The sequence below is a fragment of the Cupressus sempervirens genome, chromosome 5 (assembly GCF_028749045.1).
Source record: "Cupressus sempervirens isolate cs-2001-9-10 chromosome 5, ASM2874904v1, whole genome shotgun sequence".
Classification (NCBI taxonomy): Eukaryota; Viridiplantae; Streptophyta; class Pinopsida; order Cupressales; family Cupressaceae; genus Cupressus; species Cupressus sempervirens.
In genome coordinates, this window is record NC_143122.1 from 772,867,419 (window position 1) to 772,893,960 (window position 26,542).

At 35.3% G+C, this 26,542-nt stretch overlaps 1 long non-coding RNA gene across 1 annotated transcript in view; it reads right to left on the reverse strand.

The window, feature by feature from the left end:
• Window positions 1-3,536: 3,536 nt before the first annotated feature.
• Window positions 3,537-26,542, reverse strand: part of LOC149558209 (uncharacterized) — a 53,599-nt gene continuing 30,593 nt past the window's right edge. Inside the window, exon 2 of the long non-coding RNA XR_016364999.1 lies at window positions 3,537-3,814. This is a non-coding gene — a long non-coding RNA (uncharacterized LOC149558209). The remainder of the gene's footprint in view (window positions 3,815-26,542) is intronic.

The following is a 26,542-nucleotide window of genomic DNA, read 5'->3' on the forward strand; positions in this document are numbered from 1 at the left end:
ATTGTGCCGAATCCAAACAGAATGTGATCTCTCAAAAATGAGATAGGTTATTCTAGGTCTGAGAATCACTGTCCTATAGCATTTGATAGTTCATCGATAGTCCTCACAAGCTCCAAATTATGACCCTTGAAAAATTGACCTTGAAATGCACTTAGAACACCTTGGAGACTCCTTGGTTTGGGGTGGTTATGGATGATGGATGGTCTCTAAGGCTGGAAAAAGTGTGTGACTAGGCTTCACCCACCCACTCAGAGCTAATGGCACTGACGATTTGATGCCAAGATCAACGGTTTCAAAGTTGTACTATGGTGTACCTATGAACTAAGGCACATTGCAAGTTTTGGCATCGAGCAAGATCATTGTGCCGAATCTAAACAGAATGTGATCTCTCAAAAATGAGACAGTTCATTTTAGCTCTCATTATCACCATCCTATAGCATTCAATAGTTCATCGATAGTCCTCACAAGCTCCAAGTTATGACACTCGAAAGATTGACCTCAAAATGCACATAGAGCACCTCGGAGACTCCTCAGTATGGGGTGGTTGTGGATGATGGATGGTCACCGTGGCTAGAACAAGGGTGTGACTAGGGTTCACCTACCCACCTAAAGCTAATGGCACTAACAATTCTATGCCAAGATCGGTGATTTCAAAGTTACGCTATGGTGCACCTATGAACTGAGGCACACTACGAGTTTTGGCAGCGAGTGAGATCGTTGTGCCAAATCCAAATGGAATGTGATATCTCAAAAATGAGATAGGTTATTTTAGGCCTCAACATCACTATCCTATAGCATGTGATAGTTCATCAATAGCCCTCATGAGCTCTGAGTTATTACCCTTGAAAGATCAACCTCAAAACGCACTTAGAGAACCTTGGGGACTCCTCAGTACGGGGTGGCCGCAGATGATGGATGGTCTCCGTGGATAGAACAAGGGTGTCACTAGGGTTCACCTACCCACCTAGAGCTAATGGAATTGATGATTCAAAAAATTCTAGCTGCTAGGAGTTAGATTTTGAAAAGTTGTCAAGAAAATTGCAAAAGTTGCTAAGCAACTTTTTGCAATTTTTGTGCTAAGACAAGTTTTATTGCAAATTTGATTGCAAATGGACTCTAAAAACTCCTAGGGACCCTAATAATGTTCTAAAAATCTAGACTTGCCTAAAAAATATGGAATTTACCAAAAATCCACTTTATTGGACCAATTGATGGCCAAGGCTTATAGTTGCACCATGGGGTCTTATGTCCATTACATATGTGGATGGTCATAGGGAGATCATTAGATCTATCCCTAGACCTTATTACATCAAGAAAATAAAAATGATTAGGTGCTTTGCACTAGTGTTCTTTGTATTTCATTAATCTTATTGGACTAAGAACCAGTTTTCCTCTCAGTTGGAAGGGTGGGCCTAAGGGTTCAACAGTAATGGGTGATGTTGAACCACCTTGGTAATGACTAGTTCATTTGGGGAGGCTTAAGAGTGCATGCAAAGAAATTCTTATCAATTTTACTCTTGTTTCAAGGGGTGGGCCTAAGAGCTCAACATATTAGAATGATGTTAAATCACCATATTAATGAATAGCTCATTTGGAGATGGTAGCTAACCAAAGCTTAGAAGATTATTTTTATAGTATTGTAAAAGTTTTTTTTGAGAACCTTGCTACTAAAAATTCAGAGTATATGCAATTTTTTAAATGATTCTAAGCATGGTAACCAATGGAGGAAGAGTTGGCATGGTTGTAATAATGCATGGTAACCATGATGAACCAACAAAAAGGAGAAACACTATGAACCATGATGCACTTGAACATAAAGATGATTATGGAGAGGATCAAATGCAACATGTTGCTTTAGTCCCAAATTTTGACAATATACAAGTGATGCAGAGGACAGGGTGATGGACCCAAGTAACAACCTAAAATGAGCAAATTTGTAACAATGTGCCAAGTGACCCTTCTAGGTCCTAATGGTCAAATCCCACAAATGGTCAACTCCAAGAGGCTTTAAGGCTTCGATGAGTTTTTTTTTTACATATTCACCATGTTCCAACACTTACCCTTGAGTTTCAATAGTTTTCAAGCCAAAATCCACAATATGCCAAAATGTTGTCTATGCAACTTTACAATTCTGTGACAATAGCAAGACAAATAGGTGGATAATTTTATTTTTTTCTAGAAGAATCCTTGAATAAATGGATTTTTTGGATACCCTTTATCCTTTCACAAAACATATATAATACTTAGATACCCTTCCTTTAGAAAATATCAATGAACTTTCACACATCTATTTTTTAACAATGTAGAAAAGATGCATTTAAAAAGCAACCACTAGAAGGACTTAAGATCTCGAATCCAAAATTTGCATAGGCTCCTAAAATGACTTCAATTAGAAAAATCCACTCTCAATTTCAGTCTATGGGTTCCCTAACCCCAAAAGCCCTAATTCACCTTCTCAAAACCCTTATTCCCAGGGCATCACCAATCTCACACGTGCCAAGACTTCTTGGACTAATTTAAAATTTAGAAATCTATGGTTTATCACCATAAACTGAATCAACTCACAAACACTACCCTCTTTAAGGAAAATCTCTTCCTATAGGATTGTACCCTCACTTTCAATCCTTGTTGTCACCCTTTTATGTTTGGTGGCCACCAATTATTCTGGGTAGTTGATCATTTCAAGGTTAGAAGACATCATTCATGTTAGGAAAATGGAATTCCATGAAGAATCAGGTAAAAATTTCATGGAATGACCATGATTAGATGAAAAAACTGTCAAAATGCTTATGAAAAGGACTGCTACAGCTAACAATCAGCAAGTTAGATGAATAACCCTTCAAAAATGAAATAAAAACTTGGTCCTAAAATTCCTTATAGATCTTAGAAGATGCACCAATGCATTAGAATACCATAAAGAACTTAGAAACTCTAAAGAACCATCAAATTGCTATTAAAATCCAATCTTTTTTATTCAAAGTTCTAAATTAGTCCATACATATTGCCTTTACAGTCCCTACAAACACTATTTATAAGTTTCAGGGGATGGTTAATAACCACCTCCAATCGGTTTCGCTTCCTATTCCTTCATAAAATTTAAACTATGGAGTTTCCCTCCAAAATGCTCATGTAGCCGTTACATTTAATATTTGAATTTTCTAGAGCAATAAGCTAAATTTTAAGTGACTTATTGAATGTTTCAACTTATGAATTGACTTGAGATTATTATGAGACCTTATTAGGACCTATCTAATGACTCACTTACCCTATGCAAACCTAGCCATTACTAAAATTCCAATCTCATGATCCTTTACAACTTTGCAATATGATAGTCTTTCAAAACATTATACAATATTATGACTCTTTATGCTTTCAAATGCCATGATTGGTTGCAAAATGGAAGAAATCAAGTATTCTAATTGTTCATCCATACTTTCTAAATTTTTCTTATTTGATTAGTTTGATAAAAATAGTTTTAATAATCATAATGTCAACTTTATGTCAAATAAGGAAAAAGCCAAACTTGTAATAAGATATCTGCAAGCAATTATCTTTTATATAGTTATAAATGCTCTTAAAATTGTCTTTATAGCCTTGTATCACATGCAAATATGATTTGCAAGAACTTGTTCAATATCTTCCTCTTATAATTCCTTATAAAGAGCCTACCAAAATACAAATTAGAATGTGCAACTAATTTAACCTATCTTTTTCATTATTACAAAAACCATATACAAAAAAAAGTTCACATTTTACATCATAAATCTTAGGAATTCTCCCCAATATCAGCCCCCTCCAACTCTTCATGATGTACCTACATTCCAATATCATAAAAAAATTAGTAACTTATTGTATTAAACAAGATAATCATTAGTTCATTGAATCATTATGAAGGAAATAACATAAGAAGTAAATATACCTAGTCGAGTGTTCCAATAGGGTCCTCTCTCTATTTTAAGGTCTCCAACAGGGCTTTATGATTAGCATTAGCAATAGTAAAAAAATTTTTTACTTTTGGTCTTCCTTGATGCTTCAACAACTTTACATTTGTTGCTAAAAAAAGATATGAATATATGAGAATTATTTTGTGCTTCTAATAGTCTTCGAATGCAGAAATTCCATTCCTTCTAAACATGTATGTCTGCAACCATGTTCTAGCAAACAACCACTAAACTAGTAGGATATGTGAATCCATCATCATCTATGATCACTTGTGCAATTTTTTGTTTACCTCTTACACAACGTGCTAACCAATAATTGGATTTCTCATCATTCCCCTATGGTGCAACCAATGCAAAGACATGTCCTAGCTGAAGTAGATTTGATAGATGGTTATGCTCAAGTGAACATTCCATGTCATCATTTATGATAGAGGGTATGATAGAAAATGGAGTAAGATAATGTGGAGCCCATGTGTCGACCCACTCACTTGACTCACAGTGATCCCAATCACACTGAAAAAAGCTAGGACAAAAGAAAGTTAGTTATCGTGTCCAAATGGTCCATGTACTAGAATCAGAGCTTCAGAATGAATGCATTTTTTATGAGTCTCTCACTATAGCACAATCTTATCTATCAGCTATGGACCTTTCCTCAACCAACCAAAAGAACCTACATACCATTGAATCAAGAGTTCGCCCCTATGATAATGCTAAACTACACCAATCAACAATGCTACGAGCATCAAGAAGCTCTACTGCTGAAATCTTCAATTGCTCCTTAACTAGAGCTCTCTTCGCACATGCCCCTACTCTATCATGTTCCCCTTTTCCATGGTTGGACTCAAAAACACTCGAAATATGAGGCACCCCTCTCTCTACATGCATCCTACACAACCAATAAAACATGCAAGCATTCTTGAATTGACCTATACAATTATCTCACCAAATGATATGTCTATCTATAGAAATTGCATGCTCATGTAAGAAATCAAAATAATTCTTGAAAAATTGTTGCACAAACTCGTGAGAGTGAGATCTATCATCACTCATATAAAAATTATACTCTCTAATAATCTTTCAATTATCTTCTGCACTATCAGGCGCATGTCTATATGTTATGTGAAAAAAAATAGCAATATGAATGGAGTTGTAGTACTGAGATTGTGTCTCATTTTGAGGTTGCAATGTGTAGTTCTCAGAAAAATCAACAATTGATATAATAGTGCCAATGGGAAAAGTCTCCTTACACATTCTAAATTGTTGATCCAACCACTGAGACCTGTGACTATGTCTTGCATACTTGTAAAAAAGATTTACCTTGAAATCTAAAATAAAACTAGCCATAGTGATATATTTTCCAACCAATTCACATCTATAGCTCTCACCTCCACTATTCAATGTGTATTCACCATTTCATATACCTTTTTTTTCACTATTGTCTTTCCAAGATCTTATTCTCACCCCTCACTGAAACATGTGTCAAACTTGGATAAGCCATCACATTCTGAACACTTCTCATTTAAGCAAGCATTTCTATAAAAGAAACAACCATCAACTCTACAACATAAAAGTTGATCTAGCAAGTCTCTTGATGATTTTGGAAGCCCACTAGCCCCACAATCCTCCAACATTTCTTTACAATGAAAAGTAGAATGGATGGAGCGTAGTAGTTCATGGTGCATAGAAAACTCAACATGATATTTGCAACAACATATATTTTAAATTTTGAGTGCAAACAATAAAATGGCTTCAAAGATTCAAAAGCCCTTTGTGATATATCAAGACTTGGATGACTCTCTCTAAATTGTTTGAACAATATAGTTTGGCTTACCTCCAAATAGTGTTTAGGATGTGGCGTGCAGTCTCTGATGCCAATTCTCAACTTTAACATAGCTTTAACATTGGGTGATACTCGTGAGTTAGAGTGCCAAAATTGTGTAATTTCTTCCTTCACATCATCGAATAGCTTCTGATCAAAACATGAAAGTCTCCCACTAAATGCCCATGTTTCATTTTGAAGAGGATCATCAATTTTCTCTCGTCGACTAAGTGCTCTTCTCAAAGTAGTATGATTTAGATTCAAATCAATACAAGTTTGTCTCATATATCTACCCTTTCTCAAATGATGACTTACCAAAGAGGTTGTAATAACCCTTTGAGCAGCTCTATTATCCTTCTCCTTGCTATTTTTCTCAATGCTATTGAGAGCACTGAAAAGATTCTTCACAATAATGGCATTTCTTTCCAACTTTTTATTGACACCAATCTTCAATTTGGAAATCATAGGTCTCATCTTTTGCATCTTTAATAAGTGCATGAAAAGTTGACATTTCTCTACCACTATCTTGTTGCCAAAAAATATCTGATATAGTCTTGAAGCCCATAACTGAATGGTTCTTTCTGATATTTTCTCTTCCAAACTAGTAATAATCATTTCATCAATTTCAATTATCTATTTTGGTGTTTTAGAACCTTTGTGTCGATTATAATTAGAAGATATGTAATGTTCTTCTGCATTAGGTTCCTATGCATTGTCATGTTCGATATGGTCAATTATGTAATTTGGATTATGACTTGGTAGCATTTCGTCTTCAAAATTTTCATTCTCTAAATTTTCAATTTCGGCATTATCATTTTCAATAGGTATATTTTCATTCCCCAACTGAACATATTCATTATCTGACTCTATGATTTCACCTTCAACTAATTCATCATCAACTTGGTTGATATTTATCATACCTTATCTTTTTCTTAGGTGTTCCCTTTTGTCCCTTTCCCTAAATGTCGCAATGTCTTCATTGCATATCTTCCTTTTGCATTTAGCCTTTCAATGACTACTACTCCCCATTCAAATGACACTATCAAACACCTAATGTTATATTTTTGAACTTTTTTGATTGGTTAGGCCCCAAAAAGCGCCTCTTTGTAAAACTCGTGAAAAAAAAAACTCAAAAAGTGATGTTGTCAGGTCTGTAGGGACAGAGAATATGTTGGAAATTGATGCCAGTAATATTGAAAAACCGAATTTGGGAGTTATAGTTTATGATTTATAAATTATTTCAGTTATATTACTATGGATATATATATAATAACGTAATGTCAAGATATAACATATAATCTATTAATATATAATAATATATTATGTTATTCTTATTATAATCTATAAATATAATTTATATTATACATAATAACCTAATATATTATATATGTATGTATGTATGTTATTAATATATATTATTATTATAATCTATAATATATTATTATTATTAGCTATGTTATTAATATATTATAATATATTATCTTATTAGCATTATAATCTATAATTATAATATATATATATTAATATATATGTCCCTAAGGGTCCTAGGACCCCTAGGGACATATGTCATCATATAATAGGTCATAGTTCAACCTATGACCCCCTCTGACACATATGAATGATTCTAATGTCCCTAGGAGTTTTAGGACCCCTACGGACATATGTCATCATGTAATGGGTCGAAGGGTGTCATAGTTTTGACCCATATGAAGCATTCTAATATGTCCCTAGGGGTCCTAAGACTCTTAGGGACATATTTCATCATTTAATGGGTCGAAGGGGGTCATAGGTCAACCTATGACCCCCTTTAACTCATCTGAAGCATTTTAATATGTTCTTAGTGGTCTTAGGACCTCTAAAGACATATGTCATCATGTAATGGGTCCATGGGGGTCATAGGTCAACCTATGACACCCATTGATCCATATGAAGCAATATAATATGTCCTTAGGGGTCCTAGGACCCTTAGGGACATATGTCATCATGTAATGGGTCGAAGGCCTTTTGACCAATAAGAATGATTCTAATATGTCCCTAGGGATCCTAGGACCCCTAGAGACATATGTTATCATTTAATGGGTCAAAGTGGGTCATAAGTCAACCTATGATCCCTTCAACCCATTAGAACAATTATAATATGTCCCTATGGATCCTAGGACCCCTAGGGATATATGTCATCATGTAATGGGTTAAATGGTGTCATAGGTTAACCTATGATCCCCTCTGACCCATATGAAAAATTTTAATATGTCCCCAGGGGTCATAGAACCCCTAGGGATATATGTCATCATGTAATGGATCGAAGGGGGTCATATGTAAACCTATGATCGACTTTGACCCATTTGGATGATTCTAATATGTCACTATGGCTTCTTGGACCCCTAGGGACATATGTCATCATATAATAATTCGACGGAGATCATAGGTCAACCTATGACCCCCTTTGACTCATAAAAATAATTCTATTATGTCCCTAGGGATCGTAGGACCCCTAGGGACATATGTCATCATTTAATGCATTGAAGGGGGTCATAGGTCAACCTATGACCACTTTTGACCCATATGAATGATTCTAATATGTCCTTAGGGGTCCAAGGATCCCTAGGGACATATGTCATCATGTAATGGGTTGAAGGGGGTCATAGGTCAACCTATGACCCCTTTTGACCCATATGAAACATTCTAATATGTCCCTACGGGTCCTAGGATCCCTAGGGACATATGTCATCATTTAATGAGTCGAAGGGACCCATATGAAGCATTCTAATATGTCCCTAGGACCCCTAGGGACATATGTCATAATGTAATGGGACGAAGTGACCTATGACCCCCTTTGACCCATAAGAATGATTCTACAATGTTTATAGGGGTCTTAGGACCCCTAGGACTATATATTATCATGTAATGGGTCAAAGGGGGTCATAGGTCAACTTATGACTCTTTTCGACACATATGAACGATTCTAATATGTCCCTAGGAGTCCTCGGTCCCCTAGGGACAAATGTCATAATTTAATGGGTTGAAGGGGGTCATAGGTCACCCTATGATCGCCTTTGACCCATAAGAATGATTCTAATATGTCCCTAGGGGTCCTAGGACCCCTAAGGACATATGTTGTCATGTAATAGGTTGAAGGGACCTATGACCCCCTTTGACACATATGAATGATTCTAATATGTCCCTAGGGGAATATGTTGTCATGTAATGGGGCGAAGGGGTCATAGGTCCACTTATGACCCCCCATTGACCCATATAAAGCATTCTAATATGTCCCTAGGGGTCCTAGGACCCCTAGGGACATATGTCATCATTTAATGGGTCGAAGGGGCACATAGGTCCATCCATGACCCCCTTTTGACCCATATGAAGCATTCTAATATGTCCCTAGGGGTCCTGGAACCCCTAGAGACATATGTCATCATTTAATGGGTTGAAGGGGATGATAGGTCACCCTATGACCACCTTTGACCCATACGAAGCATTCTAATATGTCCCTTGGGGTCCTAGGACCCGTAGGGACATACGTCGTCATGTAAAGGGTCGAAGGGACCTATGACCCCCTTTGACCCATTTGAACAATTATATTATGTCCCTAGGGGACCCCTAGGGGCATATGTCGTCATCTAATGGGGCGAAGATCGATGACCCCCTTTGAATCATAAAAATGATTCTATTATGTCCCTAGGAGTCCTAGGATGCCTAGGGACATATGTCATCATTTAATGGGTCAAAGGGGGTTATAGGTCAACCTATGACCCTCTTTGACCCATATGAAGCATTTTAATATGTCCCTAGGACCCCAAGGGACATACTTCGTCATGTAAAGTGTCGAAGGGACCTATGACCCCATTTGACCCATTTGAACGATTATAATATGTCCCTAGGGGTCCTAGGAACCCTAGGGACATATGTCGTCGTGTAATGGGTTGAAGACGGATGACCCCCTTTGACCCATAAGAATGATTCTATTATGTCCCTAGGAGTCCTAGGATGCCTAGGGACAAATGTCATCATTTAATGGGTCAAAGGGGTTCATAGGTCAACTTATGACCCTCTTTGACCCATATGAAGCATTATAATATGTGACTAGGTGTCCTAGGACCCCTAGGGACAAATGTTGTCATGTAATGGGTCAAAGGGGGTCATCGGTCAACCTATGACCCTATGACCCCCTTCGGCCCATAAGAATGAATCTAATATGTCCCTAGGGGTCCTAGGACATGTAGGGAAAAATCTCATCATTTAATGGGTCGAAGGGGGTCATAGGTCACCCTATGACCCCCTTCGACCCATAAGAACAATTCTAATATGTCCAACGGGGTCCTAGGACCCCTAGGGGGATATGTCATCATGTAATGAGTCGAAGGGGGTTATAGGTCACCCTATGACCACCTTTGAGCCATAAGAACGATTCTAATATTTTCCTAGGGGTCCTAAGACCCATAGGGACATATGTCATCATGTAATGGGTCGAAGGGGGTCATAGGTCAACCTATGACCCCCTTTGACACATATGAACGATTATAATATGTTCCTAGGGGTCCTAGGACCCCTAGAGACATATGTTATCATGTAATGGGTCGAAGGAGGTCATAAGTCAACCTATGATCCACTTTGATCCATAAGAATGATTCTAATATGTCCCTAGGGGTCCTAGCACCCCTAAGGACATATTTCATCATTTAATGGGTCGAAAGGGATCATAGGTCAACCTATGACCAACTTTGACCCATATGAAGTATTCTAATATGTCCCTAGGGGTCTTAGGACCCCTAGGGACAAATGTCATCATGTAATGGGTTGAAAGGGGTCATAAGCAAACCTATGACCCCCTTCAACCCATAAGAACGATTCTAATATGTCCCTAGGGGTCCTAGGACTACTAGGGATAAATGTCATCATTTAATAGGTCGAAGGGGGTCATTGGTCACCCTATGACCCCCTTCGACCCATAAGAACGATTTTAATATGTTACTAGGGGTTCTAGGACCCCTAGGGACATATGTCGATATGTAATGCCCCTTTGACCCGTAGGAATGATTCTAAATGATTCTAATATGTCCCTAGGGGTCCTCGGTACACACACACACACACACACACATATATATTATAATACTAATAAGATAATATATTATTATATATTAATAACATACATATATATATAATATATTACATTATTATATTTAATAAAAATATAAGAAAAATAATAATAATATAATATAATAATATATATTATATTTATACATTATAATAAGAATAATATAATATATTATTATATATTAATAGATTATATGTTATATCTTTACATTACGTTTATATATATATATATATATATATATATATATATATAATATTATAATATATTTTTGCATAGTAATATATCTCAAATAATTGATAAGTTATAAACTATAAATCACAAACTCGATTTTCCCTCTAAAATGTCTTGGGACTTGAATTTTCCCTCCAAAGGCAGATGGAGGCTCACTGAGCCATATCGGATATCCAATTAGGCCTGGTATTTACCAAGCCTGCCAGATCAACCCAAAAAACGTGTTTGAGGAGGGTTTTAGTGACACTCAGACTTCGGGTAGCCATCTGACAATGTTATTTTGATCGAAATTGAATAAAATGAAAAGGGTTTTTTAATATCACTCTCGAGATTCGATCGATATAATTGCTATCAAATTCTGAGTTTGATAAGTATTTATTGGTTAATTATCAATGAAGATTATTGTAAAGTGTTGATTGACATACTGATTGAAAAATAGTTATAAGTTTCAAACGGTATAACATTTTTTAAATCTAAAAGTTGCATCACATTCTATGCTTCGTCTAGTATAAGAAAAATAAAATAAAAATTATATTTGGTAAAATTTTCTATTAGTTAAGGTGGTTAGACATGGGAGTTTTTTATTTCAAAAAATTTTTTGGTAGAAAATTCATATTTAATTATTTATTTGGAATAAAAATACCAAAAAATATGCGTCACATCCAGGCATTAGTCTACTTTTTATATCTATAATTATATTTTAAAAATATTATCATTTGATTTTAATTAAGGTGGTCAAACATACACCTACTTTTTATTTTTGCCCTAAAATTTTTGTATTACTGCATTAAAATCAAAACTTTTGACCAATCAATTATTTTTTTCTCCTAGTAAGGCCTAGTAGTTTAGAAACTACATTCAATTTCCTACAAATTATTCTTCTTATAACTTTTTCATATAAAGCCCATAACCACTTTAAAATTATGTGTCAAGTTGACATAACCCTGATTTACTAATTTTTCACTGCTGCTTAAGACCATAGTTTGGTACACCATGATCCTACACATACCCTGGTACAAAAAAATATAACCATCAAACAAAAACACAAGATCAAAATGAAAGGAACAACTGTACAAGTATATCCAGCAATGAAATCCAATTGTCAAAACTCAATGGTATATGAAACACTACCACCCGACCTCATGGAACCTAAATGGACCACTCCCACCATGTTGAGGAGATAATCTCAAGTCCCATACGGATAACAAATCCAACCGTCATAACCAACATCTAGGTCATGGAAAACTTGATATAAATCTATCTCAAAGGTACCAAGAAACAAATAACAACTAAAACCTAGAGGCAACAAATACATGTAGGGAATCTACTATGTAAGTGGACGCATGTCATTGCATGAGCCAACTGTAAGGTTACCCTAGAAGCCTCTTTGTACTTTGCTCCCCTAGTGACTCTATGCGGAATTAGTATCCTTTCATATAGATAAGGCATACCAATGGGGCAAGATCACAACCAAGCATCCTCTCTACTCCCATCCTAGCTTGTATGGGACATGGACGAGGTGAAACATTGACTTTTCTTAATTCATTTTAACCCATTTAATGAAATTTTATCACTTATTGATACAACTTACAATGGGTTACTCAAGAAACCTCTTTAGGGCTCTAGCCTTCATTGCAAGCCACTTCCCAACTTACACATAGATAACCTACTCGGCTCATAAAAAGTACAACTCATAAAAAAAAAATATTCACCTCAATTCTATACAAGGAACTAAAAAGCACCAAAAGATAACCAATCAAAAACTCAAGGGTCACAACAAGAAAATCACAATATTCATGTCAGTTATATTTTCTAAGGTCTTCAAGTTCTCAAGAATCTCAAAAGACTCAACAAATCATTAAAATCATCTAAATATAAAAACCCTTTTTTTATATATAAAAGAACTACCACTTAATAAAATCCAAACTTAATTAAAAATTTCCCCAAATTGAAATTCAGTTTAGAATACAAATTTATGATAGCTATATAATCAATCCTCTTAATAAATATTATTAAATTTAAATAATAGTTACAAATTTATAATAATAATAACTATTAAATCATTAACAAAATAATATTAATTAATTTGTTAATAATCAATAATTACTAAAACTAACAAATATAATATTTTAATTACCATTAATAATTATTATTAATTGAACTAAATAATAATAAACTATATTTAAAATTTTAATATATGAAATCTATAATATAAAAAAAAACACATGCAATATTTTAAGGCTTGTAGGTCATTGCAACAATAGCCTCTACTATCGGAGCAGGTACGGTTGCTATTGGCAGCCTTGACTTCCCTTGCAGCTAAGCTACGATGTAGCAAGGGGATGAGTAGAGGTAATGCCCACAATCCTTTTTTAAAAAAAAATTATTTAAAACTAAATTAAAAAACAAACAACCCCCCCACCCCCTTCAATGCACACCCACCCCCTTCAACACATTAAAACAATGATTTTCTAGTATATCAAATTCTTTATTTCAATATAAATATTACCACGGTAATTTATTTACTGTGGCAATTTTATATAAGATATATTTTTAAAAAAAAATCCAATATTAATCTAAGAGGGAAACAATTACAAATTATCAAATTCGTTAATTTAATCTCTAGTATTCTTTTCCAAATCCCATCCCGAATTCTTATTTTTACTTAAACAATCTAATTACGAGTAACAAGATTTCTCAAACAAGGGTTTCCAATTTTTTTTCATTCATAGACATTTTCAATAATAGATAATAGTAAATTTTAACAAGGGTTTCCAATAAAATTATATCTAAAAACAGATCCTTAACAAACATGGAGAAGACAGAGAAATTTTGAAGGGAAATTACTTTGCAAATCTCAACAAGATCCTACCTTGATTTGATGCTAGAAAGACAAATGCTCAAAGCTCACAAGAATTCATTTCTTTTCAAAAACCCTCTTTTAAAAAATTTTCTCCTCCAAACTTGTGTGTGGAGAAATGAGCTCTAATTTCTTAATAAAGAGCTTTCTCTCTTTAGGGTTTCGATTTTACAATCATGCAAACCATTTTCTTAATTATTTTATTGTATTTTTATTTCATGTGCAAAAATTTTACATTTTAATTATAATAAACTTTACTAAATTTACTCTCTCTCTCTCTCTCTCTCTCTCTCTCTCTCTCTCTCACACACACACACACACACACACACACACACTCACAGTCACAGTCACACTCATAAAAGAATAAGATGTCTTTAATAATATATTTATTAATTTAACTAATAATAATATTTAGAGTTTATTATTAAAATGAAATTCCTAAATAAATTATTATTAAATTAAATAAACATAATTATGCCAAATTTGGAACTTTAATTAAATATTTTATAATTTAATTGTTCTATTTAATTAATTTTTCAATTAATTAAATATAATTAAAAATTAATTTTTCTTTATAAAATCTTTGTTGAATTAAATAATTTAATACTCTTTTAATTTGATTTAATTATAACTAAAAATCACCACATACCCACAACTCCAAATAAGAAAACTCATTTTAAAGACAAAGTACTAAATCAAACTCAAGGGTCAAAATCTCAAATTCTCATCACTTGACAAATTCAGTGGGGTAAAAACTTAGATACTTATCCTATGTTCTAGGATAATTGGCTTAGGGTTAGGATTTGGCCTCAAGAACTATCTTCCCTCTTTACCATTGAGATACTATGATAGGGCACACTCATCCTAGCAATTCAAAGAAGTCAATGTTTGGTACTTGCAATCTCCATAAAAGCTGAGCATGTACATATACGTATAAATCTAAACTAAACATGCAATGGTGGAGAGTGGTACACTATGTAGATCTTGACTAGCAAGTGACTATGACTGCCTCCCTCAACCACATCAAAAATGAAAAGCATAAAGTAAAAGCATACACGTACACCATACACATGCAAGTATGCAATAAATAGCCATAAAACCACATATAAATCACTCATCTAACTATTATAATGAGATAACTGAAATCACTATACAAACATACATCTATCATCCTCGAAAGAATAATCATGAACACATGAAATAGATGAGTATCAAGTAGCTCATCAAATATATAACTAAGTATGAAATATCATCCAAACCAATCATGTAATCAAGTACCACTAAATGGTAAAACATAACCACAAATTTGGCCTAAAAGAATTCGGCAATAAAACATGAAAAGTAAACGAGGGCAAGTAGGCATCTCTCTCTCTCTCTCTCTCTCTCTCTCACACACACACACACACACACACACACACATAATGCAATAAACTTTTAAGGATGTTTGAAAAAAAAATGCTTGTTTTCAACAATAATACTAATCTTGAGTTGTTACATATCAAACATTTAATTCTATATTTTTTGTTTAGAGAGCCTTTACATGAAATCTAGTTTTATATATTAAAAAAAATTCACTATATCCTCAAGTAAGGGGGTAGAACAATTTTATTCAAATGCCATGAAATTTCCAATATTGAAGCTTTATTCTCTATTTGTGTGTTGCTTATTGGTAGTCAACTAATTTTTGAAACATTGCCTATATAGCCTCAGTTTGAGGCAAAGATAAGAGGGCAAGACATTATATGTTGCAAAAAAATCTAAAATTTTACTTAAATTTTTTTAAATTTCAAGATATTTATCCATAGTGACCAATCTTTTTTCCCTCTAGTATTTTTTAATAGATTCCTCCTCTATTTGGAGTTCATTTCTTCCTTAGTCAATAAAACATGTGATGTAGAATTAAAATCTTATAACTATCTCATAGTGTAACCAATTGTTCCATCAATTTGTAGCACTAAGTAGTGCCTTTGGGTGCGTATTTGAAATTATGGACAAAGGATGGGCTTCTATTATAGGCATCCCAATTTGACCTTAAAGAAATGTCATTCCCAAGCTAACTCTTTTTATATCATGACCGCTACCATTTTGAAGATGATTTAAATGGGAAGGATTTTATCTAAGGCTATGATAGAAATTATAAATTTTCACTAGATGTTAGAACATTCACAAAAAGGTTTACAATTTTATATTACCTAAGGTTTAACCCTAGAAACATCAATACAAACTAGAAATTTGACAATAAGAAGAAAAATAACCTAGATTACTAATATCTTAGCGTTTCCTAATGCTTGAAGTCACAATTTGGCCTTCTTTCTATCATGCCCTTTGACCTAGATTCTTATTATTTTTATCTCCCTCTTGCCCCTTTTCTTTACTCTCATGTCTCCTTTGTTCTCTCCTCTAAATTTACTTGATTTATAAGAGAATGGGATTCTTGCATTGGTATGGCATTGTAATTCAAATTTTATAAATATTGACATAAAGAGGTCACTATGCCCTTGAAGGTATGGTCACCCTTTTTCCTCTTACCCTAGACATCATTATCATCTAGTGTAATATCTATCATAGTCCTAGGAAGAGTGGACAACCAATATATGAAGTCTCTTCTTATAGGTTGACTTTTCCTCTAATACATCTCTCTCATTTTCTTTCTATTTTTATTATTATTTTCTTTAAAAAAAAATCTTTCCTAGCTTGTAGAGACAGGTGTATCTAATTTTTTATAAAAATGATTCAAACCAAGATAATGTCTTCCAACAAATACTTATTTAATTGAATGTGTATATGAATGCTTAATTCATCAAATTATTTTTTGATGAATTTCTTGTATTCACTGCCTAGGATTAATTTGGACTAACTTAAGTTATTATCAATGTCTTCTAAACATAATAGAAAATGGATAAATAATGTTGATTAAATAGACATCTAGGGTACTGGGGTACGATGAACCTTATATTAGCAACACATATTAGAGAGGTTAAGTGACATTTAATATGACATTATTATTAATTTTATTTTATCACTAGACCATAGAGTTTTCCTTACCTTCCACCCCATGTACTAGCAACCACTCATCATTCTTACCCAAATCCACTAACCAAATCATGAGTCTAGGGTAGTCAAACGAACAATCAATAAATTAAATAAAAAATAATATCATAATAATAGAAGTACAATTCATTAATACTAGCACAAAAGATTTGTAACTATCAAAATACACATGGGTCCATCTAACAGTGTGATAATAGTGTCCACCCCTTGGTTTGATAATGAAGCCTACCCCTTATCCAATTTCTTATGAGGTTGAAGATCATGCAAAATAACTAACTAAGTTATTAAAAGATATGATATTTGTCCCAATTTATAAAAAAATAATTACTTAACTTATTGTAAAATAAATAATTTTCTTTCTAAAGACATAAAGTATTATATAAATTTATCCATTCTAAGTTGTTGATTAACAATTTGTTCTCCTTAAAATAAATAGTTTGGTTAATAGATTGTTTTAACTTTTTGGTTTTAGGATCCCTATAAAACCTATTTATCTTATCAAAAATAGTTTGTTCTCCTTTTAGATTTTACAATCTTGACTCTTTGATACCCAATGTTTGGAGAGACAAGAGGATATTTACCAACAAATGGGTTAGTGTATGTATTCAATCACTGCCCTCTGAATTGACTAGGTACAGCTCCCTATGATTTGCAATGATATGCAATGAATATGTTTTTATGAGATTAGAAGTCTTGACATTATAAGCTCTTAACCTAAGAGTAGTAAAGGATAACCAAATTATTTGTATGCACAAACAATTTAGGAAAAATATATTTGGACAACCTATCACACCAAGTGGAATTACTGTAATAGACTATCTTGAGATTCCTAACTCTTACTTCTATTTTAAATGCAATGTTAATCACCTAAATGCAAAGAGGGATGGAAAAAGAGATGTATATGAGGGAAAATAGAATTTTTTTAACTACCAAAATTGAATGAAGTGGAATTCAATAAGTTACTAGTAGATTCATACACATCTATCTTTCAATTCCCAATGAAACTATCTAACATTAAATGAAATGAACAAGAGAAGAAGTGGGATTATATATGAAGAAAGTAAATGGAATCACTCTTATTGAAAATATCAAAATGAAATGGAATCCACCTGATTATCATAGGATCACATATAATTGTCCTTCAACTCTTAATGCAAAATTAATCTAAAAATATGGGCCACAAAACATGACAAGTGGGTGCCAAAGCACATTGAAGGATTTTTGTAAGAGTAAAAAATGAAGATCATCTCATGGAATATTAGGGGCCTAAATGGCACCCATAAATAGGAAATTATTAGGAATCTGATTACAGACCAGAGACTAGACATTTTGATGATTCAAGAAACAAAAACGAAAAAGGATTCTTTGTGAAATATAAAGTTCAGTAACCTAATGAGCGGGGAGGCTTCGGACTCTGATGGACCCTCTGGGGGACTGCTGACTTTATAAAAGACTAAAATTTTTAGGGTGGAATCAGTATTCAATGAAGGTAATATTCTTTTTTGTAAAGTGTTCCATATCCATTCCAGTGAATTTTGGTTCTTGCTCAATATTTATGCTCCCAATAATAAGAGAGATAGAAAGTTCTACTAGTCTAGAGTAGAAGGGTTGGTACAGAATAGTAAATGAAAAAATGAATCATTATGGGAGACTTCAACACCCCTCTTCTAGACAAGGAGAAGAAGGGTAGTTTGCCTTAGGAATGGGATAGCAAGCATGACCTTTCTAACTTCATCAATAGATTGGCTTTTCTGGATCTAGATCTAATGGGAGGTGACTTCACTTCATCCAATAAATGATTAGGCAAGGAGTGTATTCAGGTTAGACTGGATAGAGCCCTCATTTCTCCTAATTGGATACAGTCCTCCTCTTGCAAGTTAGCTCTTTTTTCTAGAATAGGATCCAACCACTCCCCCATCTCCCTCTCAATTGATCCTTTTGATCCCTGTAGACCTCCTCCCTTCTGTTTTGAGAAAATGTGGACCTCCCACCCTGACCTTTTAGAAAGAATTAAGGTCTATTGGAGCATAGATGTGGAAGGCACTACAATGTTCAAGGTGGCTAGAAAACTCAGTAATGTTAAAAGGATGGTAAAAGCTTGGAATAAGTCAGATTTTGGTCATTTATTCTCTCTTAAAGAGGATCTCTCTACTAATCTCTCTTCTATCCAAACCTCCATTTAGGAAAATGGGTATGATGCCTCAAATAGGGAAGAAGAGTTGTCCATCCTGTATGATTTACATGACATTATTAGCAAAGAGGAAAAGTTCTGGAGGAAAAGATCTAGAATCAATTGGCTCAAGGAAGGAGACCAGAACACCAAGTTCTTCCATTTATCCACTCTTAAGCATAGAGCTAATAACAAAATTTTTGGCCTGAAGAAAGGTCAAGGTGTGCTAACTAAGGAAGAAGGAATTTCTTTTGAAGCTGTTTCTTTTTTCTCCTCCCTTCTATCTTGGGATCCTTTACTTTCTACAGTGGACTAGGATGACATTATCTCTTGTATCCCTCAGATCCTCCAACCGCACCATAATAATCTACTCTGGGCTATTCCTTCTGATTCTAAAGTTAGAGAAGCTCTTTTTTCTCTTCTGGTGGATATATCACCCAGACTTTATGGTTTTCCCACCTTCTTTTTCCAAATGTACTGGCTTTTCATTATGAAGGATGTCATTGAGGCCATTTAGGAGTTCTTTAGAGCTACAAGTATTCTAAAGGAAATCAACTCCACATTCTTAGTTCTTATTCCCAAAGTGCCAGGAGCTGACACTCCAGATAAGTTCAGACCCATTAGCTTATGCAACTCATTTTATAAGATCATCTTGAACATGCTCACTTCGAGGCTACTTAAGATTCTACCCCTGATTATTTGTCAGCAATAATCTGGTTTTGTCCTGGGTAGATAGATTTTAGATTTGATTATCATGGTGCATGAAGTGATTCACTCTATGGAAGCTAGAAAGAGAGAAGGAATGTTACTCAAACTAGACATGTCCAAAGCTTATGATTGAGTGGATTGGTCTTTTTTGGATTTGGTGTTGAAGGCTTTTGGCTTTGATGTCAAATTGTGCAAGCTAATCTCCCAGCTAGTCACAATCCCCTCTCTAGCTATTCTAGTGAATGGATCCCCCTCTGATTTCTTCAAACCTACCAGAGGCCTTTGTTAGGGGGATCTTCTATCACAAATACTCTTTATTATCTTGGTGGAATGTATTGGTAGACTCATGGAGAAGAAAAAGAAAGAAGGGAGGATCAAAGGTTTTAAACCTTCTTCCAAATGGACCCCCTTTACGCATTAGCAATTTGTTGATGATACTATTATGCATGGAGAGGCCTCAGTCAAGGAGGCCAATGCTATGAAAGACACTTTGGACACCTATTCTAGAGGGCTGGGGCAGCTCATTAATTGGGACAAAAGCTCTATTTTCTTTATCAATACTCCGGAGGAAAGATAGAAGAGAATCTCCAGAATCCTGGGTTATCAGGTGGGGAAGCTTCCTTCCACCTACCTTGGTCTCCCCTTGGGAATGAACCCATTTGAATCCTTCTAGAATGGAATCATGGAAAGGTTCAGTAAGAAGCTGGCTGGCTAGAAAGGAACCATTCTTAGCCAAGCTAGAAAATGTCAACTAGTTAAATCCATCCTCCAAAACTTGCCGATATATGCTCTAAGCCTTTTTACCATACCATTGAAATATGCCAAGAGGATGGAGAAAATACAAAGGGATTTTTTATGGATGGGAGCTAAAAGGAATAAAAGGTACCCCCTTGTTTGTTGGGATAAAATTTGCCTCCCTAAGAAGAAAGGAGGTCTGGGAATCAGGAAGCTCACTCACTTCAATAAGGCCCTCCTGGCAAAGAAAATCTGGTGCATCTTTAGTAGCACGAGGGAATGGAGAGATACTGTAGTAAATAAGTATATAAAAAGGCCCTCTATTCAGTTCACTCTATTCAGTGAGGATATTCCAAGAGGCTTAGTTGTTTGGAATGGTTTCTTAGAAGCCAGGGACTTGGCAAACTCTAAAGTCTCCTGGAAGCTAGGTAATGGGGAGAATATTCTGTTCTGGTCTGACTGTTGGCTTTCTCAGGGCCCCCTTATGAATAACCCTAGTGATGGATCATGGGCTAATGATTGCATCAACCTTTTTGGGCACAAAGTCAGCAATTACAGGACCAAACAGGGATGGAAGGACCTTTCCATTATCTCAGAGGACCTCAAACCAATCATGATCATGGTTAATTCCTTATCCCTAAGTAGTAATGAGGATGAACTAGTTTGGAGGGATATTACCAATGGGCTCTATTCGGTTGCCTTAGGGTACTCTGCTTTATGGAGCTTAAATGAGTCTCTCCCTTGGTTGAGGGCTTGGCTCCCAAGCCTCATGCCAAAAGTCAACATGTTTTTTTGGTTAGCTCTTCAGGACAAAACTCTCACCCAAGAAAATCTCATCAAAAGAGGTCATATCATGCCTAGCAGATGTGTTTTGTGCAAAGAAGAGTCGAAGATAGGTAATCATTTGTTCGTTCACTGCTCTTACTCCAGGATAGTTTGGGGTTCCTCACCCAGGACCTAGGCCATAGTTGGTGCTTTCCTTCCAACCTTCTACACGTTTTCTATCAATGGCATGGCATATTCAATGGGTCTATCTTGCAGGAAATTAGCTCCTAGATCTTGCCCCATTTTTGTTGTAGCATATGTAAGGAGAGAAACAATCAAATTTTCAAAGATAGGGAGGAGCCAACTTTAATTGATGGAAGGAAGATCTTCGGTAATATAAAGGATAATTTTTCAGTGAAAAAGGGGGGAGTTTTTGAGATAGGAGGCAGGAAAATGGAGAAGGTAAAAGACAGAGCAAGGAAAAGATAGGAAGCCAAGTGGCTCCTCCCCCCTGAAGGCTGGCACAAAGACAACTTCGACGGAGCCTCCAAGGGCAACCCACGATCCTTGGGTAGTGGAGATGTGATAAGGAATGAAAATGGAAATAGTATTGTAGCTTTTGCTGTCCCGTTGGGTTTCCAAACAAATCATTTTGTGGAAGCCAACACAGCATGCAATGTGGTTAAACTGGCTTTTGAAATTGGGGTCACCAATTTATGGCTTGAAAGGAACTCAAATAACATTATAAAGTGCATCAATGGCAATTTGTATCCATCGTGGATGATTGAAAATCTCATTGATGAGACTAGAGAGACCCTTGCAAAACTTAATAGAATCCATGTCACCCATACTTTTCGAGAAGCAAACTCGGTTGCCGACAGGTTTGCGAATATAGGGGTCAGCACAGACCAAAAAATGACTTGGCTTCCTGAAACTTGTTTGTGGCAGACGTTAAAAGTCTGATTGACTTGGATAAAATCCAAGGAAGTATGGAGAAAACCAAGCTTTAATTATGAAAATGAAGGGGTCAAGAAATAAGGGTACTTTTCATAATAGAAGCATGGGAAATTGTAAATGCAGTAATCCTTTATTGATTAATCGACATGCTTTGTGGGTTGTTTATTGCAATTACTTTTGGCGCAATAGTAGGGTTATTTTTCTCTGTTCTTTTCTTACTCTAAGAGGTCCATTTCAGTCATAGAGTAAAGAGCACATGAGTAAAGTGGGAATGTAGTGTGTGGAAATGGTTGGTGAGAGATGTAGAAAGGAGCCGGTGGGGGATTTTGAGAAATGCAGAAGTAGGCCGAAAGTGTGGAAAAAGCTTGAAGAGGCTGGGGTTACCAATTATATCATGAAGCTGCATGGATTCAATCAGGAGGTGACCAAAAGCATGGTGGGGTCCTTGAAGGATGGCAGGGTGAAGGTGAATGGTATCTTCTTCCAGATAATGGAAGAGGTGATTGTGGCTATCACCGAAATCACTATCAAGGGTTTTAAATTCTTCAGGGATAAGAAGCTCTCAGCCAATGCGGTTAGGGACTTTGTGGAGAGTGAGAAGGAATTGAAGACATTGAAAAAGATTGACACCTACTATGTCCCCGACTCCATGAAGAAGCGGTGGAGGTATGTTTTGAAAGCTGTTATCGAGTACATTACTTTGGACCCTAGGTTTGATAGAGCTCAAACCCACTACTTTGTCATTTTGAATCATTTTTGAAATAAGGCCAAAATTTCCTTTCCTTATTATCTATTAACCTCAATGAGAAAGGTGGTGGATAGCTTCAAAAAGAAGCCCATCACTAACCTGGCTCTATACGAGGGGTTGTTGTTGCTTATCCACGAGCACTTCAAAGCTCAGACTATAAGCATCGCCCCCCCTTAGATAGAGAATGTGGAGACTGGTAGTTCTGGTTACTCCTCTGACTTGGATGATATTCAGAGCCTCAGCTCTGAGAAAGGAGGGATCTCTTCTTCGAGGAAAGCAGTGACTTACCTTGCTAAAAAATCACCCTCCCCCATAACCCCTAGCAGAAAAAGACCTAGGGATCTCGGGCAGAAGCCTCTGAAGAAGGTAGAGGAGGGAGATAATGATGATGAGGAGGAACTGGAGTCTAAGGAGGTGGTTAAGGAGATGCAGGAGAAAATTAAGGAGGAAAGTGGAAGGAAGAAATGCAAGAGGGAGTGTTTGGAGGAAGTGCACTCTCAATTCGAGGAGGCATCTATGCTGCCCCTTTCTCCTATCCATCTCCATCCTGAGGAGCAAAAGGAGGAGAAAGTAGGGTATGCAGAAGGAGAAGTACATACTAATGATAGGAGGAAAGCATGAATCAACTTCAATGTCAAGACTTCCAAGATGGGCATCTTCAAGGAGGACATGAATCCCCAAATCCTCATGGATAATAAAGAAGAATAGCGGCTAGAAGAACTCATTGATCTGGCGATTGTGGCTATTTTAGATAGAGCTAAGGAGACAGGGATGAACCTCTTGAATAATGCTTGTAACGATATGATTGATAATATTAGATCAATCAAATGGCTTTTCCACGAGCTTGAGGAGGTCAAAGATCAGGTGAAACATATGAGGCAACATGGAAAGGGATGGATGCCAATAGGAGGATGGATTTGGCTGATAGGCTCAGTCTAGCAGAAAAAAGGATACACAACTTGGAAAACTACAATCACAACCTTGCAAATCAGATGTTCTCCTTGTTAAGCTCCATTAACAACAACATCATCTCTCTCATGGGCTGGATCAGAGATAGAGAAATGCATGAAGATGAGGATGGAAAAGACAGGGATGAGGCCAGAACAGAGGATGACTCTGCAAAGAACAACTCCATTCCTAATTAGGACTAGGGGAACCAAAGGGCACAATAGATGGAATCGGAGGAGAATCAACTGGCCTTTGAGGCTACTCAAGTTATGCAAGACTTGGAGCGAAAGAAAAAGGAATAACTCTCACCTGTTCTTTCATTTTTCGTTATCTTTAAGCTTTTTATTTTGGCTTTAGGCAGTGGCTTTGCCTTTTTTTTTTTTCCTGGTCTTTTTTCAAAACTCTTTCCTTTGGCTGGGCTTAATGCTTATTATCAACTTATGAACTTAAACTTTTTTGGCTGGGCTTTCACACTTATTATCAGACCTTTTTTGTATTAACTATTGGGTTTTAGGTTCCCTGTAAAACCTATTTATCTAATTAAAAACATGACAAGAAAATAGGATAAATGGAATTACAGACCAATTCACCATCAAGTTTTTTGACCTTTGTATTGTCAAATGAGGTTACATTTATAGTTTTTTGTTATCCTTTCTTAATTCTAGCATAACAATAGTCCCATAATAGAAAAGGAAATGAGAATAAAATATAAAATTATCCAATTTGTATCATAATATGAGCACATTGTATTCCTTTTACTGGTGATTTTGAATCCATGGTATTTTTGACAACACCTGATGACTGTTTGTCTTCATGAAATTTTGCAAAATCCTATAAAAATATTCATTCTTTCATATTCTATAGTTCGGCACCATATCTAAGTATTTCATATTCTAATGGTCACTACATCTTTGAACTCTAGCATTCAATCTTAAATTAACCATCATAATTAAAACATTATAACCTTCCTTTATAACTTTCTCTGTAGGTCCCTTCTTATGCATGTGTCTTTCCATCATTTTGTCGCCATGATTAATTTCCTTGTAACTTTACATAGCGAGATAGTGACAAACATAGATCTTCTTCTAATCTGATAGTGGTAATAAAATGATGTTAATTCTCTTTTTTTCATGGCATGAGTTGACTTTTCTAACTAGGTACATCATGGTAGATAGATGGTTGTAATCCATTGCTTGGAGAGTTTGACAATGATAGAATGTAATGGGCCCATCGAGACATGTACCTTCACGTTGCTTTGTCTCATAGATTATCAAATAGGCATCTTTTTATGACAACATAATGACCTCTGTAGATCTTCTTTGATGTGACGATGATGAAAAAGGTCTTAACCCTTTGTTTTGTTCTGCACTCTGGGTCCATTTTCCAACTATACACATCGTGGCAAACAGTTGGCACTTTTTTATTGCCCAAAGAATCTAACATTGACCTTCCTTGTTTTTTCCACCTTGTGACTAGATTCTAATTGAACTTTGTGAAAAGTGATGGCCTACAAGACATGTCTCTTTCTGTCATTATGTTTCTATGAATAATGATCCAACAACTCCTAATAGTGACATAATGATGATCATGGATCTTATAAGATCTGGCGGCTTAAAAGTATTCAACTTTCATTTAATATTTGAATGGAACCTGATTTGACATAAAAGCATTTGGACTTTTCAATTGACCAATAGCACGTGTTCTTACATTTAATTGACTTTTCAATTTTGCAACGTATACGAATGGATTAAATATTAACTATCCATTTTATTTCAAAAAGGGTGATACCACCTTTGACTTGATTCCTTTTCCATTTCTACATTTTTGAGTGTTCACTCTATATTGAATTCTACTTATCTTGCTTCTGACTTGTTCTCATGATCTGCATATCAATCTTTAGCCTCAGTCTTCGATGTTCTCTATTACATTTTCTCTATATATGTCTATGATCTCTCTAAATGTATACGTCTTTTAGATATGAACCTTTAACCATAAAGTTAGAAACTCTCAGATATTTAAAATTCTTTCATGAAGAACTACTTCACATCTTGAAAACTTGTCTTTGATATGATTAGGAACAAGAAAATATGAATTAGCACAATATCAAAACCTTCTTCTCATTAGGATATCGCATAACAAACCCTCCAAACCCTAATCACCTATCTTTGGAGTAATGCATTGCTCATATGTTTCCCACATCAGGTTAGTTCAAAGGAATGATGAGAAGGAAGGCCATCTTATGGGAAATCTAGACTCAAACTCAAGCCTTTGACACTTGACTTGACTAAAAGCCTTAGAGTGAAAGATATGAAATGAAACTTGGCCAACAGTTGGCTTTGTCTAGGGATCTAAGCACGATAATACTTGAAAGAACTCTAGAAATCTCTCATTCCACACAAAAGGTGATAACTTGAAAACAAAAAGAACAAACTAAATTAGAAAAACATAAAAAAATTACCTAGGAAAGAAAGCAACTAAACTGAAGCAAAATGCATGAAAGGAAAGCCTATG